At 30.9% G+C, this 13,358-nt stretch overlaps 2 pseudogenes across 1 annotated transcript; one reads left to right on the plus strand and one right to left on the minus strand.

Annotated features, from left to right (window-relative positions):
- Positions 1-459: 459 nt before the first annotated feature.
- LOC149515372 (uncharacterized) lies at positions 460-1,005 on the minus strand (annotated as a pseudogene).
- Positions 1,006-1,572: 567 nt separating this feature from the next.
- LOC111304070 (bifunctional purple acid phosphatase 26-like) lies at positions 1,573-5,910 on the plus strand (annotated as a pseudogene). Its single transcript, XR_016326512.1, has 8 exons — positions 1,573-1,805; positions 2,422-2,622; positions 2,955-3,066; positions 3,275-3,501; positions 3,944-4,082; positions 4,341-4,561; positions 5,497-5,618; positions 5,745-5,910. The product of XR_016326512.1 is annotated as a bifunctional purple acid phosphatase 26-like (transcript).
- Positions 5,911-13,358: the final 7,448 nt, after the last annotated feature.

Raw genomic sequence — 13,358 nt, forward strand, 5'->3', positions numbered from 1 at the left:
AACAAAAATTACGGTTATTAAGAAGAGTTTGCCTGCCAATGGCGGAAGTCAGTCATCTGGTTTTCAAGATGTCGGTTGAACCTTACTGTATAATTAGGTCATGAATAATTTGCAACGAAAGAAATTAATTTTAGGACAGTGAAGATTTAGGAAATCGAATTAAGGATTTAGTTTAATTGTTCATACAATTATTTAAAAAAATAATATTAAATAAATTTAAAATTTTTAAAATTTTAAAATTTAATATTTTAACATTTTTTTATTCTAATTATTATCTCTTTTGTAAAAAATACAAATCCAAGGAAACCACGTGAACCCTAAAGAAAAGGGTCTAAAATTACTCTAATAAATCCCATTTCACAAGAAAACAGAATGTAAGTTCCTTTCATCCTGCCAATGCTGGAAGACATATTTACAAGTAAGAGTAATTCATGCTACTAAAACATTTATCTTGTTTTTCCTGACCACGGAGCTCGTATGTAATTTCAGTGTGACTCTGCCTCAGAAACAGAGGCTTCTCTGACTCTCCTCAAAATTTCCAGCTTAAATTCCTTTTTATCCTTTTTTTTTTTGCTTAACATTTCTCCTACTTGTAATTGCAGTGCAAACCTTGCAACACGACTATCAAATGGAGATTTCTCCACGTAACCCTCCTTATCACTTTCCATTTTTGGGTCCGATTTTGAACCTTTTTCTTTAGTTGTTCCACTTCATTCCCACTGCATTGATTTTCTGATCTCTGCAACTCCACAAGCTTCTCGACCAACCCTGCTTCAAGCATTGCTCCAATTCTTTCTTTTCTCCCATAATATGCGATTCCAACCATGCAACCTTGAATTGACACATTTTCTGAGCTTAAAGGGCTTATAGTTCTTGGGATTTCTTTGTATCCTTCTAATTCGTCGATCAAGGGATCGGAATTCTAATGTACTTGATTAGCAAAGAAAGAACTCGAATTGAACAACAAGATGACATTGACATTAAAGCTCCAACAGTTTGACCCATCAGCACCTATCCTACAAACGCATTTTAAGCATGCAACTGCTCAGTACACTATTGTAATGATTGTGTCTGAGTATTTTAATATAAATAACTCATTTTTTATTTTAAAAAGCAAATCTACCATAAATATAAAAAAAATTAAAATCTTTAAAAAAATAAAATGATTTGACGTGGATAATTTAATTTTTTACTTGCAGATTTTCTAAATTGGAACGATATATCTGCTAATTAATGTATTTAATTTGATATATCTTGAATTTAAAACGAATTTATTTTGATTTTATTATGTTTATTTTTAAATATTTTTCTTGTTTTAAATTATTTAGATGTTTTTGATTTTTATAAAGTTTAAGAAAAAAGTTTAGATTTTAATATATTTAATATTAAAATTAAAATTTTTTTATAAAATTAAAGTCATAATTTTTAAGGTCAAAAAATAATAAAATTATAACAAAATTAAAATATAAAAAATAAAACTTTTAGATATTCCCAAAAAATAAAATTATATTTTTGAATTATAAACTTTTCCCTGTGCTTGATTGATTCTCCTTTCTTCTCAGATTGACCAAATTGGAGTGTTTCAGAACTTTATTCATGTACACAGAACGGTGGTGCTGATGGCTCCTAGAGTGCAGTTCACATTGAATGAACTTTTGCTCAAATTGTTTCTTTTCCTAGCCCTGCTAAAAAAGGGGAGTGCGGGAATTACTAGTACTTTTACTCGTACGCAATGGCAATCTTTTGATATCGCTCTTTATCACAAAGTATTTGCAATTCCTAATGGTGACAATGCTCCACAGCAAGTAAGTCTACACCATCACTAATCCCATTATTGTAGTGATTTACTTCAAATTACGAAACTGCAAATTCTCCATCCACTCTCCTTCAACAGTTACAGCAAAGGGAAAACTTAACTGTGATTCAAGCAAAGAAATATTTTAGTTACTTTAAGAGACTAGGGTAAGTGATATATGCTAAAACCAATTTCTTCTTGATATTATCCAATAAACATTTTCTTTTCACAGTCTCGGTTAAATAATGACGCAAACCACTGATGGCCAATCTTCATCAAAGTCAGCTTCATGCTGAGCCAATGAAGATGCTGGTTTTTCACACTTATTGGTTGTATGAATGAGGGTGAAAAGGATGGTTATGATGATTAATGAGATTTTATCAGTATGAAAAACACAACGACTTCGTTTTAAATTCTATGGAAAAGGCAGTCTTAAAGAGTACAGTTTCCTTGATTTGCATTTTAGACGTTACTTTTTAAGAACATCTGTATCAGTGAAAGCTGGATCTGCAAAGTTTAGGCCACCTATAATACTTTTAGTATATATTTTACATCTTCAGAACAACAGTTGCAGCAATTGGATATGTTAAGCAGGTATTTTAACTTCATTAGATATATTAGTGTAGGTGCATATTACTCAAGGTTACCATGATGGAAAGGCTGTAATAATCTCGTGGGTTACAGCTGATGAACCAGGCCCTTCCAAAGTACAATATGGCACATCAGAGAAGAAATATGACTTTAGTGCAGATGGCACAGTGATAAATTACACCTTTTACAACTTTAAATCTGGCTACATTCATCACTGTCTTGTTGATGGTCTAGAGGTAAATATCTTTTCTTTTTTGGATAAATTGCAGATTTTATTTATCCAAGCAAGCTTGGGAACTAAGGGTAAATATCGAACAACATAATGTTATCTATAACATGAATGCCAAACTAGATGACTCTAGCCTAAAGCATGAATAATCAAATAGTCATCTAACATTTCTACCTCGAACTGGTCTGCTGCAGTACAGTAATGAAATTAATCTAACATCTAGATGATGAGTAGCATATTTTGTGTTCTGCAGTTGTTTCTGATAGTTCTATTGATCTTTATGTGTATTCAATTGATGTTACAACTTATGCTAAGACCACTAAGTTTCTCTTCTTTTAGTATGAGACCAATTACTATTACAAGATTGGAGTAGGTGATTCTTCTCGAAATTTTTGGTTTCAAACACCTCCAAAGATTGATGCAGATTTGCCTTTTACAGTTGGAATTATTGGCAAGAGGTTACTAGAATATTTATCTATATTATTCAATGAATAATGTTATTCTTTTTAGTTCAAATAGAAATGTATGATTTTTCATGTGTATTTCTCAAAATGGATTGTTTTAAGACTCCCAAAACAAAATAGACTAGTTGTAAAAATGACTCACTGAACTACAAAAACATTTTTTCTAATCCTAAACTGGTCTTTTTTATATTAGAGGTGATTTGGGTCAAACATATAATTCTCTTTCCACTCTGGAGCATTACATGCAGAGTGGAGGACAGACTGTCTTATTCGTTGGTGATCTCTCTTACGCTGATAGATGTCAATATAATGATGTTGGTATCCGGTGGGATTCATGAGGTCGTTTCATTGAGAGAAGTGCTGCTTATCAACCATGGATTTGGTCAGCTGGGAATCATGAGATAGAATACATGCCAGATGCGGTGATGCTTCAGTTCTGCATCTTGAATTTCTTATCTATATACGTCTCTTTCCTTTTATTCGAACTCTTATTTTACCTTAATGTATATGTTATTATTTTTTGCATCAATACTTTTCAGGTATTAAGAATTCAGGTATTCCATCCTCAGTCCTTCCTGATATTTGAGTCATAATAACTGTTTTCTTTTCTGACTTCATAATCTTATATATGTATCCATCACAATTAAAGCATTTTATGCACTTACTTGAGAAATAAAGATAAAAGACACCCTTTTGAAGAATGGAAGTCATTTCTTTTTTTCTTAATAATATCTCATAGATTAAGTTAGATAATGGAAGTATTTCTTTTTCCTTTTGGGTAAGTTAGCTACATAAATTGAAAATATCCAGATCATAGCTTATCTTCATCTTTTTTTCTTATCACACCTGTTCATTTTTTTCCAGGGAGAAGTTCTTCCATTTAAATCATACCTACATAGATTCAGTACACCCTATTTGGCATCCAAAAGCAGTAATCCTCTCTGGTATGCTATCCGATGGGCATCAGCTCATATAATTGTCCTACCTACCTTTTCCCCACATGGTAATACATCTGTTTTACCTGGTTTTGCAGGAGATATTCCAATTAATGATTTAAATTACCGATAATTTTATCATTCTATGTTTGTCTTGTATAGTCCTAATCTTCCAAAAGATTGGTGTTAAATGATTTACAGATTTTTTAACAAAATAGACATGAACACCAACCTTGATGTTGTTTATTCCTTGTTCTGTTGATGTTTACTACAATGTTAAAGCATCTCAAAGTTGTATGAAATTTTCATCGTTCTTCTTTGACCAGTGAAATACACACTTCAATGGCAGTGGCTACGAGATGAGCTAAAAAGAGTGGACAGAAAGAAGACACCCTGGCTCATTATTCTCATGCATATCCCCATGTACAGTAGTAACCAAGCTGACTTTATGGTGGGTGAAAGTATGTGACCTGTCTTTGAGCGCTGGTTTGTTCGATACGGGGTTGATTTCATCTTTGCTGGCCACATCCATGCCTATGAAAGATCAGTATGCAATTCTTCCTTTTTCATGTTGCTTTATCCCACTGGGGTAAGGATTAGACCGTGACATCGATTAGGGTGAGTAACTTAGAAGTGACTAATACAGGTGATGTATCCATAAGAAAAGAATATTTGCTCCTGACACCACCATTATCCAAAATTTTGTTGAAGTGTTGTACTTTAGAATAAAAATCTCATGAGTCAAATTGGCTTACTAATCAATCATTATGCACTCTCTGCATACACTGCATCATTGTTGTTCAAATTCCATAGCTATTTTCCTAACTTTGCATTGGTCATTGCTATCATGGATTGAACATCAAAGTAGCCTCCTCTTGCAGTGTAGGCTATTCAGATCATAAACAGGGGTAACCACAGTCCCTCTGGGATTTCTACATCTTCATCTGATCATATATTCTTGGTTAAACAAGGAAAACTGAAATCTAGAAAAAGATAAGACAGTCAGAATATTGACAATTAGCCAACCCAACAATGAGTTGTTTGAAAAATTAACGCACGCCATGGTCTACAATCATTGAAGAATCAATTTTCCTCTGACCCTATATAATGTTTCTCCTGTTTCTTGACTCAACTATGTCCTCCTAAAAGCTTCAACATCCAATCAGCCATACTCAAAATTTTTTTCTTGACACTAGAAATGGTGGCAATTACCTCATTTCTCTTCCTAATTATCTAATTTGACATTCCCAAGACACTGCTGTATGTTCCATGGTTGGAACAAAATAAAAGACAGAACTGGATTCCTTAAAAGCTTTAGAAAATGGGTTCCCATGAGACAATATGTGAACATGTTGTTCTGCTAAGGTCTTGGCAGTGGTTAATGCTGTTTTGGATTGTGTCTTGTCAATTGTGCATTTGCATAAATCAATTTTTGGGTGCAAATATAGATTATCTGTAAAAACTGACGTTATTGATTTGTAGTATCGCATCTCAAGTATCCGCTATAATGTATCAAGTGGTGACCACTATCCTGTGCCTGACAAATCAGCTCCAGTGTATGTAACAGTTGGAGATGGAGGAAATCAAGGTGGTCTTGCTGGAAGGTAAACAAACATCAATCTTTGAATAGTTTTGTTTTATGCTGAAATGGAATATCATTAGCAAGTCTCAAGTTCTAACTGCTTGCTGAAGGGCTTATGTGATTCCTGGTATTTGAATTTTACCATTAGGTTTTGGGACCCACAACCAGAATATTCTGCATTCTGTGAAGCAAGTTATGGTCATTTTTCATTGGAGATAAAGAACCGAACCAATGCATTCTTGCACTGGCATCGAAATGATGATGGGCAAAAGGTTCCTGCTGATTCTGTAATATTCCTCAATCAACACTGGTAAGTTAGTAGCTTTCTGCTTTGCTCTTTCTTGTGGAAACACGAGTGTCCATAAGTCTATGTTTAGTCACCTTAGTTATTTTTTTGTTTGTCTGGCATGTCATGCTTGATGGAATATTGTAACATAAATTTGTCCTGTATCAGTCAGCCTTAATTCTTGCTCTGATTTTAATCAAACTAGATTCTTTACAGGGCAAGCAATCTGCGGAGGAGGAGACTAAAGAAGAATTGTCTTAAGGCCAGAAGAGAAATCAGTTTCTGAAATCATTTCGTTAATATTTGTTCATCCTTTGAATCCATTTTATGGCATTGGCATCTCCAAATCCCGCAGCATGTCGGTGTCATGAATCTCTTCCAACGGACTTCACCACTCCACCATAGGATAATGAGCCATGCAGCCATGCTGTCGACTTGGATTTCAAGCAAAGTGATGCAGTCCAAATGCCCTGGGAAACAGTTTTTGTAATTTACAGAGCATTATATTGGGACAAGGTTTTGACCATATTCTTTTTTGGATACATGATTAATTAGTCAAATATGGTTTCCTGTAAATGTCATTTTTTGTTATTCATAGAAGAAATATAGTAACAAATTTCAACGTCATTTGTTACAACAATAAAACATTCCTTGTGGTTAATAGCATGAAATAATTACCTTTCTAATGAAACCCTCAAGTGTCTCAATTACATTTATCTTAGCTCCAATTTCATCTTCTGAGTCTGCAAATGAAAAAGTTGCCCTGTTTTTATATTGAGAAGTTGGTGGTATTATTATTGGTTTTGAAGATATTCATTTCAAGGTAGAAAATGTAGTGATTAAGATGATATACAAAGAATAAAAGAGCAGCCTGACGTATATTCTGTTAACTTAGTTTATACAGCTTGCAGGTCAGCAAGCATTTTTTCTGCTCATCATCGGTGCCGGGGAGTAGATGCAAGGATGTTGGTCTGGAAATTGTTTCATGGCCTCTCCACAATGAAGCATCACTGCATACTAATTTAGCGTTGTTGGAATATTTTCAAATGATTAAATATGATGTTTAATCAACGAATGAAAAACATATTAGTGATTAAAAATTATAAAATAACTTTGGAAATGTGCTATAATAAAAGAAAATCGATTTAACACATGAAAAAATCGATTATTAAGACTTTCAATATAGACAATCGAATGTTCATGCATGAGATGTGATTATAGAATGAAATTTTGATTTTGTTTCAAATTTAATCTATGGACGTCAGATTGCCTTACCAATGGTAATCGACTACTATATCTAGATAAGTTAAGCAGTCGAATAACCAATCAGGGAAGTCGACTTCCATAAGTAACAAAATATTCTGTTTCAATTCTACATTAAGGTAGTTGAATGCCTTAAATACAGAAGTCGATGGTTATGATCTGGAAAAGCATTTTGTTTCAAAATTAAATGCCTTCCACAGGTAGTCGACTACTCTATGGAAGCACTTTTGACAACAACGACTAATTTCATTTCATTTGAGTTCTAACACTTTCATAAGCTGATCCTTCACTTATAAATGGTTGTTACTGGCACCAATTGAGTTCCAAAAGATATGATCCTACTGAAAGAAACAAATTAGTTGAGTGAATCAATACAATTGAAGACTCGTAACTCTAAATTATAATCTTTGTAAATAAAGATGTGAGAAATTATTCAAGAAACAAACTTGATACAAAACAAATTCTTTCTTCCCTTCATTATCAAATCAAGAGCAAGTCTCTTGGATATTATTTTCTGCAAAAAATTGTGATTAAAAAAGATATTTTTGTTCCTCATAAAAAATGTTTAGTGGCTTGATTTCACAAGTGTAAGATATTATCAAGCCAAATTTTATTATATTTAAAGCTTATTTGGTTTAAACTCTATATCCTAAAAGAAAATGGCATTTACTGCACACTTTAAAAGCATTTATTTCTACATTATATATATATATATATATTCTTTTACCCACCATAAAACTCAAAAACCACTCACAACTTCAACAGTCTTTGGGCTTATTTTTTGTTTCACTTGAAGAGGAAAACTATAACTTTTTGAAGGATATGGCTACCAATTTCCAGAAATTGGAAGCTTTGATGTAGGGAACTTTATAAGATGAAAACCAAAAAATGCATATTCTCCTCACTACATTGAATATTGTTTATTTCCCCGCAACTCCCAACCCACGAGAGAAGGAAAAAGAAACAAACAATGATGTTCATAAGAGACAAAAGTGAGAGAATGATTATTGTATTTGTAGATGATGCATCTTGAATGATATATCTGATTTTTTATTTGATACATACATATATATATATATAATTACTATAGCCAAAGAATTATGGGACAAATTGGATGCAAGATACTTGAAAGAGAATGCAACTAATAAAATAATTTCTAGTGACAAAGTGGAACATGTATAAAATGAATGATACCAAACTTGTCATGAAATAATTTGTTGAAGTTGAAATCATCCTTAATAAATTCAAGCAATGTAAGATGGAAATGGATGAGTCTTTCATTGCTTAATCTATTATTGACAAACTATGTATCAACATGAAAATACTTCAAGAAACCTTAAAACATAAAAAAAGGAGGATATCTCTCTTATAAAGTTTGCAAATCATTTTTGAATTGAAGAACAATACAATAATAACAGCAACACATTAAGTTTTATATTTCATACTCTAAGGTTGGTTGTATGAAAATTCAAATAAGATAATCAAGTTAGGTTGCAACTTGAATTTTCGTGCCCATTCATTTCTATCAACAACTACCGTTTCATCTAATTCTTTAATCATTATGTCATTTTTTATTAGTTGCATCAATATCTTTTATGATCTATTTTTAAATGTTTTGATCTCTTATAAATCTAAAGACTAAAAAAAAATTGAAAAAGAATAAGAGGCACGTTTCTCCAAGATCCATGTAATAAATGATGCTAAGGTAACAAATCTACAAAGAAAAAAGAACTTTCTGCCAATGGTCAGAAATTTATGAAGAAAAAAAGTCATTGCTTTCATTGTGAAAAGCACGGGCATTTCAAGAAGGATTGTTATTTCTTTAAGAAGAAGAAAGATACACTCATGTGTTATGGATTGCATTTTTGTAATTAAATAATGGGTTATGTGAGTTGAATTTGTTACAGGCCTATTTCAGAAGAAGCTTTTTAGCTTTTATTTCTCTTTTAAATTTTTATTTTATTGTTAGAGAAGGGAGGGGAGAAAAATTTGCTGGCATTCATTATTCGCGGCTTACAGCTAAGAAATCTGTTGGCTTTTAGTGGAAACTTACAAATAGCTGGAGGAAAAGGATTTTATGGTATTTAATTAAGAAATATCAAAATCCTTTCTCTCTCATTTTTTTTGTGACTTTTTACTTCTTTCTTAATTCTTCTTTTTCAGTAAAAATTTGATAAACTACATTTTGATAACTTGATTTGTAATATTGGTATCAGAGTAACTACCTGGCATCAATGGCGGATAGAGTTATTATGAGATTGCAGAAAGATGTTCAGTAGTATTAGCAGGAAGTATCCGGAATGCAAATCGAGTTTCAACAAGTTAATTCAAGAATTGTTGCAAAGATAGAAAGAGCTTCGAAGCCTTCAGAGTAGTCATTAATGAAGACTTCAGAAAATAATTAGAGCTATCTAGGAAAGAAGGAAGCTCAGCACCAATGGAACTGGACGGAGACCAAGCTTACGCAAGTAGATTGGAGAAACTGAAGGGCAATCAAACATTCTTTTGAAGAGGAAATTTTGCTCAACTCTTTACTTATTTCCCATAATAGATATAATTTTTCAGACTCATCCAAGATATTTAAGTGGGATTGCCCTAAGTTTAATGGGGAGGATTTTAAGGGGTGGTTTATGAAGCTTGAACAATACTTTCAGGCAGAAAGGCTCCCTAAGTCTGCAAAGGTGAGAGTTGTGTTGTTAAGCCTAGAAGGTAAGTCTCTGTAATAGCATCAAAATTATGCCTCTGTAATAGGATCAATATTATGCCAAATCACAGGAAAGGTTTGAACATCTAGTCTGGGCCAATTACATTGAGGAAATGAAAGATAGGTTTGGCTTAGAAGAGTTTGAAGATCCTATAGCTGAGTTGGTAAAATTGAAGCAACCCACTTCTGTAGAACAATTTTATGAAGATTTCATTGGAGTTTTTAACCTCTTGCAATTAAGTGAACCATATGCCTTAAGCATCTTCATTAGTAACCTTAAATCTGATATTGTCCAATCTATCGAATTGTTTTAGCCAAAGTCTCTAAACCAAGCACTACACTTAACTAAGCAAATTGAATCGATCCTATGTCTTGCCAACAAAAGAGCTTAATTATTGCATAAGCCACATTATTAAACAACCACTAGTACCATACATATAAGAACGAATAACTTCCTCTTTTGTTTTTTATTATAACGTATAAATTCGTAGATTTATAGCCAGACATAACTTAAAGAGTCGCTATCAATTTTTTTTATATAGTGTGATTGGTCACATAGGTAAATTTATCCTTTTAAGAAAATTTTAAGCTTCACTAAGGGTTCTTAAAAGAATAGATTCTGGTCTACTAATCAGAATAAAGTTCAAAAGCTTAGTTATGTATGAGAAAAGTTATAGCTCCTCCATACGCTTGTCCAAAGGACGGTATCATTTTATTTTAAATTTCCTAAATATCTATGGTTTTAATGACTTTTTATTAAAAGTTTAAATATTAAAAATAATTTTTTAAAGATTTTTTCATCGATCTGATAGAATTCTTAAAAATACATCCTTATTTCAAGAGTATTCAAGAATCTCATATATTTTCTTGAATAGGCTCCATCGTTGGAAAAACTTAATCATTTACTTTCTGTTAAATTTTTGCTTTGTTGAAAATATGTCTATTTCTTCCATCATTTGGGCCAAAAATAGAAACATTTTCTCATCTAGAAATCTCTTAGATAATCATTCATTTGCAATTACTAATAATTTTATCATCAAAATTTATTCTTTATTTTACAAGTTTTGTTTTTAAAATTTTCACTATTTGGACCTATTTAGAAATACTTTACAAATTTCATTTCTAAATTATCTACTATTTGGGTTAAATTTAGAATAATATGACAATAATTTTTAAAGTCCCCTATAAATTCTTTCACTATTTGGGTTGAATTTAAAAAAAAAGCTTTTCACCTAGAAATCTCATAAAAGTTCAACCATTTGTGATTTTTTTTTTTAGATTTCAACCTTGGATAATTGTTAAATATTTTCACAAAATTTTTTTATTTTTTAAAATTTTATATTTTTTTTATTTCAAAAAGAATAAAATTATTTTTTATTGAAATTTTATCTAAATTATTGCACCATTTAGGTCAAATATAGAAAAATTTCTCACCTAAAGATTTTTTTAAAAAATTATTATTTGAAATTTCTAAGAATCTCATTATTGGTTAATTATTAATTCAATCCCAAAATTTTATTAAATTTACTTATTTATTTTTTATTTTTTTACTTTTAAAAGAATGAAAATAAATATTAATTATTATTATTGAAATTTTATCTAAATTTTTTCTCAATTTTGATCAAATTTAGAAAAAATTTCTTCCCTAGAAAATTTTTAGAAATTAGCCATTTGTAATTTCTAAAAATTTCATTATTAGATAATTATTACTTATTCTAAAAAAATTTATTAATCTTTTATTTTATACTTTTATATTTATTTTTCTCTAATTTTTCTTTAAAAAAATCTAATCATGTGAAATATTTCAAAAATAAATAAATGATAAAATAAAATAAAATAGATAAATAAACCAACCATTAAAAAATAGAATAAAAATAAAAATTTTAAAAAATACCAAAAAGAGGTTGGCTCAGCTTAGTGGCTTAAGGAGTGTGATTGCGGCATAAGTGAACAGCTCGAAGGTTGGAGAACGGCTCGACTTGGCTCACAACAGCTTAAGCAATGTGGGTTGAAAATTGGGTTAAGCGACACTCGTCGGGTAGCCCACTTGAAAGAGTACGGATCTTGTCTCTTTTTAGTGTCCTAAACAGCGTCGTATAACCCTAATATAAAAGCTCAAAATTATTCCTTTTCCTTCAAATTTCTTCCTTCCTCTATCTCTTCTCATTTTTTCTTTATCTCTTTTTCTAGAACTAGATGAATTCTGGTTGAATGTTTGCTGGTTTTTGGAAATATTCCACCAAAAACTAGGAAGCTTTGCTGGAAAGTCACTGAGATCAGGGTATGATGCTAAATATTGAAAATAGTTGTCGAGTTCTTCATCAGAAACTAGGAATATGGTTGAAATCTTGTTGGAAAATGCAAAATTCGATGAAAATTAAAAATTTTCTAGAAAATTTCTAGAAAATAAAAATTAACAAAATTCCCTTTAAACTTGATTCCATAAAAACTATTCAATACCAAATCAACCTTTCCCACTTCCTAAATTTCTCCAAAAAGGCTTTCCGTGAGAAGAATTTCCTAAAAATTTTTTATTGCTCGTGTGCTCTCTGATTGCTGGTTTTTTTTGCTATCTTTTTTTACTAAATCGTGCCCTACTTGCTATTGATTGAAACCTATTTATAGGACAAGTCTCCTGATGTGATCTATGTTTACTTCAGAATGGGTTTTTCTACAAAGATTTATCTCTCCACCAAATTAGGATTAATTTCTAATTTTAAAAACTTTTTATTCAATTAAAAAAATAACATGAATTATTACATGAGAATCACAATCCAAATTCAACTCTAATAGTAACCAATCTTCCTCCAATCAAATTTCAACCCTTTGATTTTATCCCTTTTTTTTTCTTAAAAAAACCTAATTGGGTAACATAAAAACTAAAGATAAATTAATAAAATCAAGGATAAATAAAAATAAAATAAATAACTAATAATAAATAACTAAATAATTAACACTAGATATTTACAAATGGATAAAGATAAAACCTAACAGAAATTGAAAAAGAAAAATGAAAAAAATATAAATAAATAATAATAAATAAATCTAAAATCTAAAAATAAGATGGGGAATTGGGTTTGGATCAATTCGAGTTTGCTTAGATTGGTTTAAATTGGTTTTGGGTCCGGACCAAATAAAGTGTCTATAGTTGCCCCTATTTGCACATTTTCTGTGCAACAAGAATTGTGGGAAGACATAGATAATCTGTTATGCTCGGATCCAAATTATTAACCTTTTTTTTTTTTTTTGCAATAAGCTTATTAAAAATAAAGGCACATAACTTAAAAAATAAAAGCTCATCCCTAACAAAGGCATACAATTTTAAAAATAAAGGCTCTTCCCTAACAAAGGCAAATAAACACCTAAAAGTTATGTTAATCATGTCATAAGATCTTATAGAATGCATCCCAAGAAATTAAGAGATTATGCCCAGAGGTCTTACAAATCATTCCTAATATTGAAAAATGCTCTTTTGAACAAAAGCTTCACAACTTTAAAATTTTGCAAAT

This window comes from Durio zibethinus, chromosome 13 (genome assembly GCF_047325235.1).
Source record: "Durio zibethinus cultivar Kanyao isolate XHJ-2024 chromosome 13, ASM4732523v1, whole genome shotgun sequence".
Taxonomy (NCBI): domain Eukaryota; kingdom Viridiplantae; phylum Streptophyta; class Magnoliopsida; order Malvales; family Malvaceae; genus Durio; species Durio zibethinus.